This window comes from Chamaea fasciata, unplaced genomic scaffold (genome assembly GCF_029207755.1).
Source record: "Chamaea fasciata isolate MVZ Bird 193981 ecotype frontalis unplaced genomic scaffold, bChaFas1.0.hap1 SCAF_1, whole genome shotgun sequence".
Classification (NCBI taxonomy): domain Eukaryota; kingdom Metazoa; phylum Chordata; class Aves; order Passeriformes; family Sylviidae; genus Chamaea; species Chamaea fasciata.
In genome coordinates this window covers 21,497,211-21,504,950 of record NW_027094086.1, presented here as the reverse complement: position 1 = coordinate 21,504,950, position 7,740 = coordinate 21,497,211, and positions in this window count along the sequence as shown.

Below are 7,740 nucleotides of genomic sequence, written 5' to 3'. Positions count from 1 at the left end.
TCAGAGCTTTTGTCTGCAATGCATGCATGCCTAAGAGTGCTAAAGAAATCATAGTCAATGAAATTATTAATTGACATATCAAGGAGTTTCTTTGTCACAAATATATTAGGTAAAGTGAATATATATATATGTTGAGTAAAAAACCCTACAGGTTATCAGTACCAGTAGTTAATTTTAAAGACTTCTTATGCATGTTAATGACAACATTGCTCTAAGATTAAGGTATTCTGGTCTTACTGGCAGAGAAGCAGAGGTTAAGTAAGTTTTTTAAGGCCACACAGCAAGTCCTTGGATTTATAACTCCCAAAACTGCCTTCTGCTCAGTCCAGCAGGTCATGCTGACTAACTGTGGAATGCATATTTCCAAAGAACTCTTAAGGGACAAGAGGAATCAGAAGGAACAAAAGGTACATATAAAGTAAGCATTAATTCTTAAACAAAAAAAAAGTTTTCCACCATTCAAAAAACACAAGTCAACTTCTGTTTAAGTTGTCATACCTCACCAGTGCATTAGCCAGGAACAGGAGCACTAGAACATGAGAGAAACTGTCCTGACAGTGTTTTTAACAAAACTGAAATAGACACAACAGCTTTATGTCATGAGATTTCCAATACAAATGAAATCTAGTATGTGTCTAAGATTTCAAATAAAGTTTATGGAGGTTTATCCCAATGTAGCTGAAAAGTTCAGAGGAGCCAGAGAAGCCTGTTCTCTTCCATGCAAGTCTTGGCAGCCACCAGACTGCAGGAAACAAGCATAATAAGTGATACTCTTCTTTCAGCTTCTTAAAGAATATTTCTATGCTACTACTCTATGTTATATAACTCTGCTCCTCAGAATTGGACCAATCCATATGTACTGGAATACTTATAAAAACAGAACCTGTTTTAAGCAAATTAAGAATTTAAATACTAATTTACTCATCTTAAGATGAAACATTTTCAGAAAACTAAGAAAATGAAATGGCATTGACCCTGCAATTTCAAAGACCTTTTGTCAGACATTAACCAAGACAAGTGTGAAAGGAAGTGTTGATTACGTGACAATACTATAACCAGACCATCTGGAATCTGACTCTGGAGCGGGAATAAAGAATTCATTTCCATTCCATCAAGAGTCTCCATCCATAAAAAGTTAATTTCCTTTTATAGGTAAATGAAAGGGAGTTGCTCAACCTGACACAGCTCCCTGAATAAGCAGACAGGACTTACAGAGGCCTTAATGCTCACAGCAGTTCAAGATGCAAACTGACTTCTCCCTGTCCCTTTTCTGTCTGCACCTCATTTATGCTTACACACCTTATGACATGGGACAAATCCCAACCTGTTGCTGGCAGATTAAAATTAAGTACCTGCAACAATCTTTCTCACGTACTGAAAGAGAGGTAGGTACTGAGAGTCAAGTGACAAAGTATCAACAAAAAAAACCCCTCAGAGATTAAAGAACTGAATGGCCCTGTTTGAACTTGGCTTTGGTTAAAGTCAAGCAGCTGGAAAAGCTCCTGATCCCATACTCACATGTGATAAATAGATGGAGAAATCACATATTCTGATACTTAATTTAGAACCTGACATTCTAAACTTAACTCTGTGGGGAGTTAAGTCAGAACCAGACACTACTCCTACTATGCATTGCCGTTTCAGAAACAGACTTCTGAGACCTCGTATACAGAAACATCTTAAATAATATTACAAATTAAATTCATGTTAAGAATCTTACTAGTTTTAGTCAAGAGGAAAAACTCTTAATTCAGCTAATATTTCTTGTTACAAAACCAGGAATAATTTGCTCACTTTGAGAGCTCTGGTAAAATTACACTTAGGTATCTGTAACTGGAAGAATGAAAAAATTTCCCCCAAACACTTCCATTTGCCAGGAGCATTGGGAGCATGTCTGTGTCTGCCCAGTTTTCCTCAGAAACATCTGCAGTTTCTAAGGAAGTTGCTAATCTCTGAGTCTTTCTCCTTACTCATTTTGATCCATTACTTTCAGCATTCTTCCTTTATGCACCAAAAAGTCACACTGAAACTAATACTTACCTACCTAAAACAGGGGAAGTTACTGAAGTATTTTTATGAAGAAAATATGATCTGTGCTGTGCACCAGTGGCTCTCACATGGTTTGTGGCCTCCAAGCTGGCCATGCAGAGAAAGCAGACTACTACACAGCACTGACTGCACTTCCTCTCCTCCCCACCCTGGCACTGGGTGCACATCCTTGTCCCATCTGTGAAGTGACAGGCACAGCCAAAAATGCCACAGTATGTTGGCACACCACAAAGCAGGGTAGATGTGCAGCTGGTTCTGCCAGCTCACAGACACTGGGTGGTGACTGGGAACCAGTGGTCTCAGCTCTTAACATTTGGTTTGGCCTCAACAGGCTGTCCTAGGCCACTTGCAGCAGAAGGGGAGTGTCTGCAGTGCTGTGTGTCCACTCCAGAGGCTATTTCAGCATCCTCCGTTTGTCTATTATGAAGCCATAGCCTAAAGAGTGGTGGTAAACCTGGGCCACCCCTGTATGCTGATCTGTGCTGCTGCTGCACACTTCACATGTCCAGAGCCTACAATGGAGACAAAGTGGTCTCCATCCAGTCCCACTATCCCATCTCACAAGTAGTGCAAAGACTCCTTACATCCACTCTGATCTAAACCCAAGTTCAGCTTGGTCACAGGTCACATTTTGGATGCTTTCTGTTGACAGCTGAAGTAATCCACACAGTTTGATTAAATAAAAGTAACGAAAGGATTTACAGCATCGAAGAAGGGAAGTAAAACTGAAAATACGGCTCACACAACAAGGTTAACTTCTTGTGTCTTTATTACGGGAAAGTCTAAATTAAAAAGATGATTACTACTGACAGCAGTGAACTAGTGAACTGGAGCCAACTGATAACCCTCTCTTCAAATACAGTCTCTTCCGTTCCATAAAGGGCTTTCACTCTAGACAACGCTAGGCAAATGAAGATACCTTGGAAATTACAATGGCTCAAGCAAGATAGGGGATAGTGTGCTGTAAGAATTAAATATGAAAAAATGGAGAGAAGTTCCAGGGAAGAAGTGTGTTTTATAAACAGAATCCTCAGTGCACATGAAATGGGGTAAATCTGAAGCCTAGGTGAAGCCTAAACAGAGCATGGGGTGGAGGGCAGAAGATGAAATGACAAGGAGGGGCAGAGTTAGGAAGAATGCCGTGGAAGTGAGAGTAAATTTCTGTTAGGGCTACCTGACACAGCTTCCCAGTGCAGGCCCTTGGGGTCAGATGCAAGCACTGGTGCCAGACCAGGGGCAAGGAAGCACATCAGGAATAAAGCAACAAGTGCTGGCAGGAGATGAACTCTTGGCCTCCTTATGTTAGTTAAGATTCAAAAACTGACTTGCAGTTAAGATAACTTTCTTGGCTTAAAAATACATATAAAATATGCCTAATTGCTCTACTGGAGCATGGCTTGTTTCTTGGAGGAAGACACAAGTTTTCAAAAGACACCTTTGAATTTCAGAACATACATAATGGCCTAAAGTTTCTGCAAACCTATTCTCCTTTGGGTAGAATGACTCAGAATGGCCAATACGAAATCCCCTATACTAGAAATCCCTGTACTATACTAGAAAATTAGTTTCTCACTTTGCAAAACAGAGAGCATAACTCGACAAACCACAGAGAACTGACATTTTTAAACTGACAATTCCACTTACTATCAAAGTAATGGTGCTCAGTGGGGAAAGCACACCTCTGAGAGGCAGGTAACGTGATCTACCCTTCTTCTACCACCAGACCAAGAAAATATGTCACTAAGTCAGTGGAACAAATAAAAACAGAACTGGTGGTATATTAAACACCAATCTGATGACAAATGACAAATACCAGAATTCCTTAAATCAGACTTATTTCAAACTGATCTCACTGGAGGCCTTGTTTGCTATTCCTAAACATCCTTTTGGCATAGGAGTGCACAGAGTAAGGACACCCACATGCTCATTATCTGTGCACATTTGCAGGCTGTAGTTCTAGTAAACAAACAAACCAAAAAAAAGTTCCTTGAACTTAGAAATAAAGAATAAAGCTTTGACTTCTATTATAATTAAAAACTTTGAGAACGGCCTTCAGTTCAAGTCCTGTATTCATCAGTGATTTTCACTGGCTGACACAAGGGTTCAAACCAGTACCATAAATGGGAAAACCACCAGTTCTGTAAGGAACACATCTGGCAGGACTGTGCAGTCCACATACAAGCTGTCATGACTTTCAGTAGGATACTTCATTATTCTTCATGTCATCTACAGAAACTGGTCTTGCCAGCTGAAACCTATTGATATCTACACACTTCATTTTTGTCTGAAAATGTCTGTAGCCAAACGAACCAAGCCAGATGTTCAGCTTGCAATGAGACAACAATATGAGGATGAACATATGGCATTTCAATCTTGCATCCTAGCAAAAATCCACTCTATTACCTAGCTTGCAGTATGCACACTTCATTAAGCCAGACAGCCTTTAAACATCCCTACCTTCACACTCGTGCAAGCCTATGTCAGCTTTTCTTTTAGAAAACCTCCCTGCCAGAGTATTTCTTTGAAAAACCCCTCATACCAAGGAATTTGGCTCATTAAGGAATTCATATTCTACAGATCAAAACAAATTTGCTGTGATCGTCATCTTGCTTTGCATTAAGAGAATGTTATCTGTTCTTTTTTTTCTTTGGCAAAAGAAAATGAGGTATTGCTGCATATACTTGATCCTTCATCTGGATTCCTGCCTTCTGATATTTAGATAAATGTAACTTAATACACCAGGAATATTTAATGTTTTACAAAGAGCTTCTGTTCACATTTGGTAAAACTTCTTTTGCTAACCTATGTGCAGAGGGATCCTTGTATAAGAGGAACCAGTTCAGCTTCCACATGAGCAGCTGTTAATGTAGGCACACATTCAAACACACAGTTGTCTGAAATAGCAGCGCTGTAGACGTTGAAAGTCAAGAAGGGCCAGCTCAGGTTGCAGGGCTGCATGGCCACCCCTGTGGGATGGTGTAATCACAAGCCAGTGAAATCCTTCTCCTGCTAGGAAGCTATTACTGGTCACTCCTGGCACTGCTTCCAAGTGTTGGGATTGGCCTTTAAGCAGTGATTCATGAAGGTATCACACTGCTCTGCCTGCCGTGCTGCTGTCTTGGCTCACTGAAGTCACTTCCCTCCTAGTTTCTGCAAGCCATACATAGCACACAACAAATTCTCTTCCAAACGTCTCTCTCCCCATTTTTTTCCTTATCCACAAGGTAGTTTAAAATCACAAATGGAAAGAATATGTCACCTGAAGCCATGCGTACAACTTGTTCACACTTCGACTTCGTAAGATATTCTCATTTGTTGCTTTTTAGTTACGAGAATTTCCAGTAGATTCCTTGTTCCCTTGGCATTAATGAAGAACGAGTTTTGTCTCCCAGTCATTAGGAAAAACTATTTGCTCAATGCTTAGTTACAAGAGTGAATTACAAACTATAAATGCCTACAGCAGAGACACATTTTTCAGGGTTCTGCACATGCAGCCTGCTCAGCTGCAACACCAGAGCACTCACCCTGCTTTGCGTAAGAGCACAGACACACCAGATCACTGTCAGTGGGGGACTTCTAGTGTTCATCTCAGATTTCTCTGGCAGCACGGCCCTGGAAACACTTCACTTCCCAGCAATAAATAGCAAAGAACTACCAATTAGTTGCATTTGTTTCCTAATACTCTATGTTTTAAAAGCATTCTCTCCTTGAAGCATTTGTTAAGAGCAGTACAAAAATGCCAGGCAACACAAAATTCAGCTGAAGTACTTAAATATGATTAAGATAACAGGCAAATCATAATACTCTGCAAGTGCATGTCCAGAATTATCTCTGTTGTCACCAGAAATGAATTTAATAATATTAATACAGATTCAGGATTCATGATTCAACAGTATTTCACCACTTACAGTTCACAGAGAACTGCAGGTTATGAAACTGTGCAGTGACAATTTGAATTCTTCTAGAAAGCTGCAACACCACCGATGAGAACAGCAGGAACAACTGGCAACGTTTTTTTGTAACACTTTGGATTGCTGGGGAAATTTTACAAAGTGTATCACAAGTAATCAATCTACAGTGATTAATCTTGAAGTGTAAAAAAAGAACAATGGATGAAGGAAAAACATTCTGACCTAATTCTCACATCACTGAAGACTTATTTTAACCACCAATTCCAATATGAATTTAATAAAGAGCTGACTTCAGTAACAGGAACAACTTCAGAAACCAGTTAATTTGTGTTTCAGCCGAGGAAGCTATCAGTTCTGTTAAATGTCAGCTTGGGGTAACATTTAAATATATGCCAGACTTTTGAAAATCCTGAATATGATACCAGTCAGTATTACCATTTTGTTGAGTTTTCAGGGAAGTCATCACTCGCAATTTGTACTTCTGAAAAAATTACTTAATTTGCATTCCTCTAAGTAATTATAACCAAATATATTTTGACTAGAAAAAGAATTACCTACCTAACTAGCCAGAGCTGATGATTTTTACTTATTTATTAAAAACAGCCTTAGATATTCATTGACTCATGGTAAAATCAAACTCCCAATCAGCTGCAGACCCAGAAACTACTGAGATCTTATGTTTCAATATTTCATAACGAAACCATGTTCTTTCTCTCACAGGAGCTTTTCATGATGAAAAGCCTCACAGTGCCAGATCACATCCAGTAATTAACTACCTGTTGTACTGTGGCAGCCAGAAACAATATCTACTCATGACAGTCACCCAACAGAACATCCCCTTCTCAAAGCAAATTACCAATATGAGTGAAAACAGAGCCCTTGAAGATAAAGAGATACAGTAGGTGAACAAGTTACTGCGAGGTAAGATAGGTGTGATCTTGCCATGGGATAAACGTGAGCATCAGGACAGCCCACTGCAGAGGAGCCTGTGTGTATCCTTTTTACACTCCAGTTTACTTGCACTGTCTTGTCCACCAACTTGTTTCATGTCACTGGAAAAAGAAATCTCTTCATAGCCGTTTGTTTTCCCTCTCAATTCCTTATTCCATTTGAGCTCATTAGTCTAAGAACAGCTTGAGACAACAATCTGTTTTGGATTTGAAGAGTGACTAATCTCGAATCTGTATTAACATTATGAAATTAATTTCTGGTGACAGCAAGGGATAATTCTGTACCTGCACTTGCAGGATAGTATGATGCACCTGTTATCTTAATCATATTTAAGCATTTCAGCTGAATTTTGTGTTGCCTGGCACAAAAGTGAGGACCCAGATCAAGGTACTGAGACATCACTGCAATAATAAGGAAATCTTATTTACCTACAGGCAATCCAAGATCTATAAAAGTATTTATACTGAAATAGTAAAACCCCTTATGACAAGTAAGCTAAAGTTACAGAGGTAAATTTGTTCTTTAGAAGCAGCCTTTGAAAAGGAAGACATTACTGTTTGTAGATATATTGAAAGACACAGCAGACCTTTGCTCAGTAACAGAGGTAAATACACAACAAACTCCACTTTTATCAGACATTTATCATGTCCTTATTTCAAGGAGCAGCAAACATTACACAGTGAAGTTCAAACAGTGCTTTGGATTTCTTTCTGGTTTAAAACATATCTTAATTTCAAACACAATTTTTCAAACCTTTTCAATGTGTAGTTCCTGCATGTCTGCCTGTGCATGCAGCGAAATAGAAAAGGCTACTCAAGGCTCAAGCTTT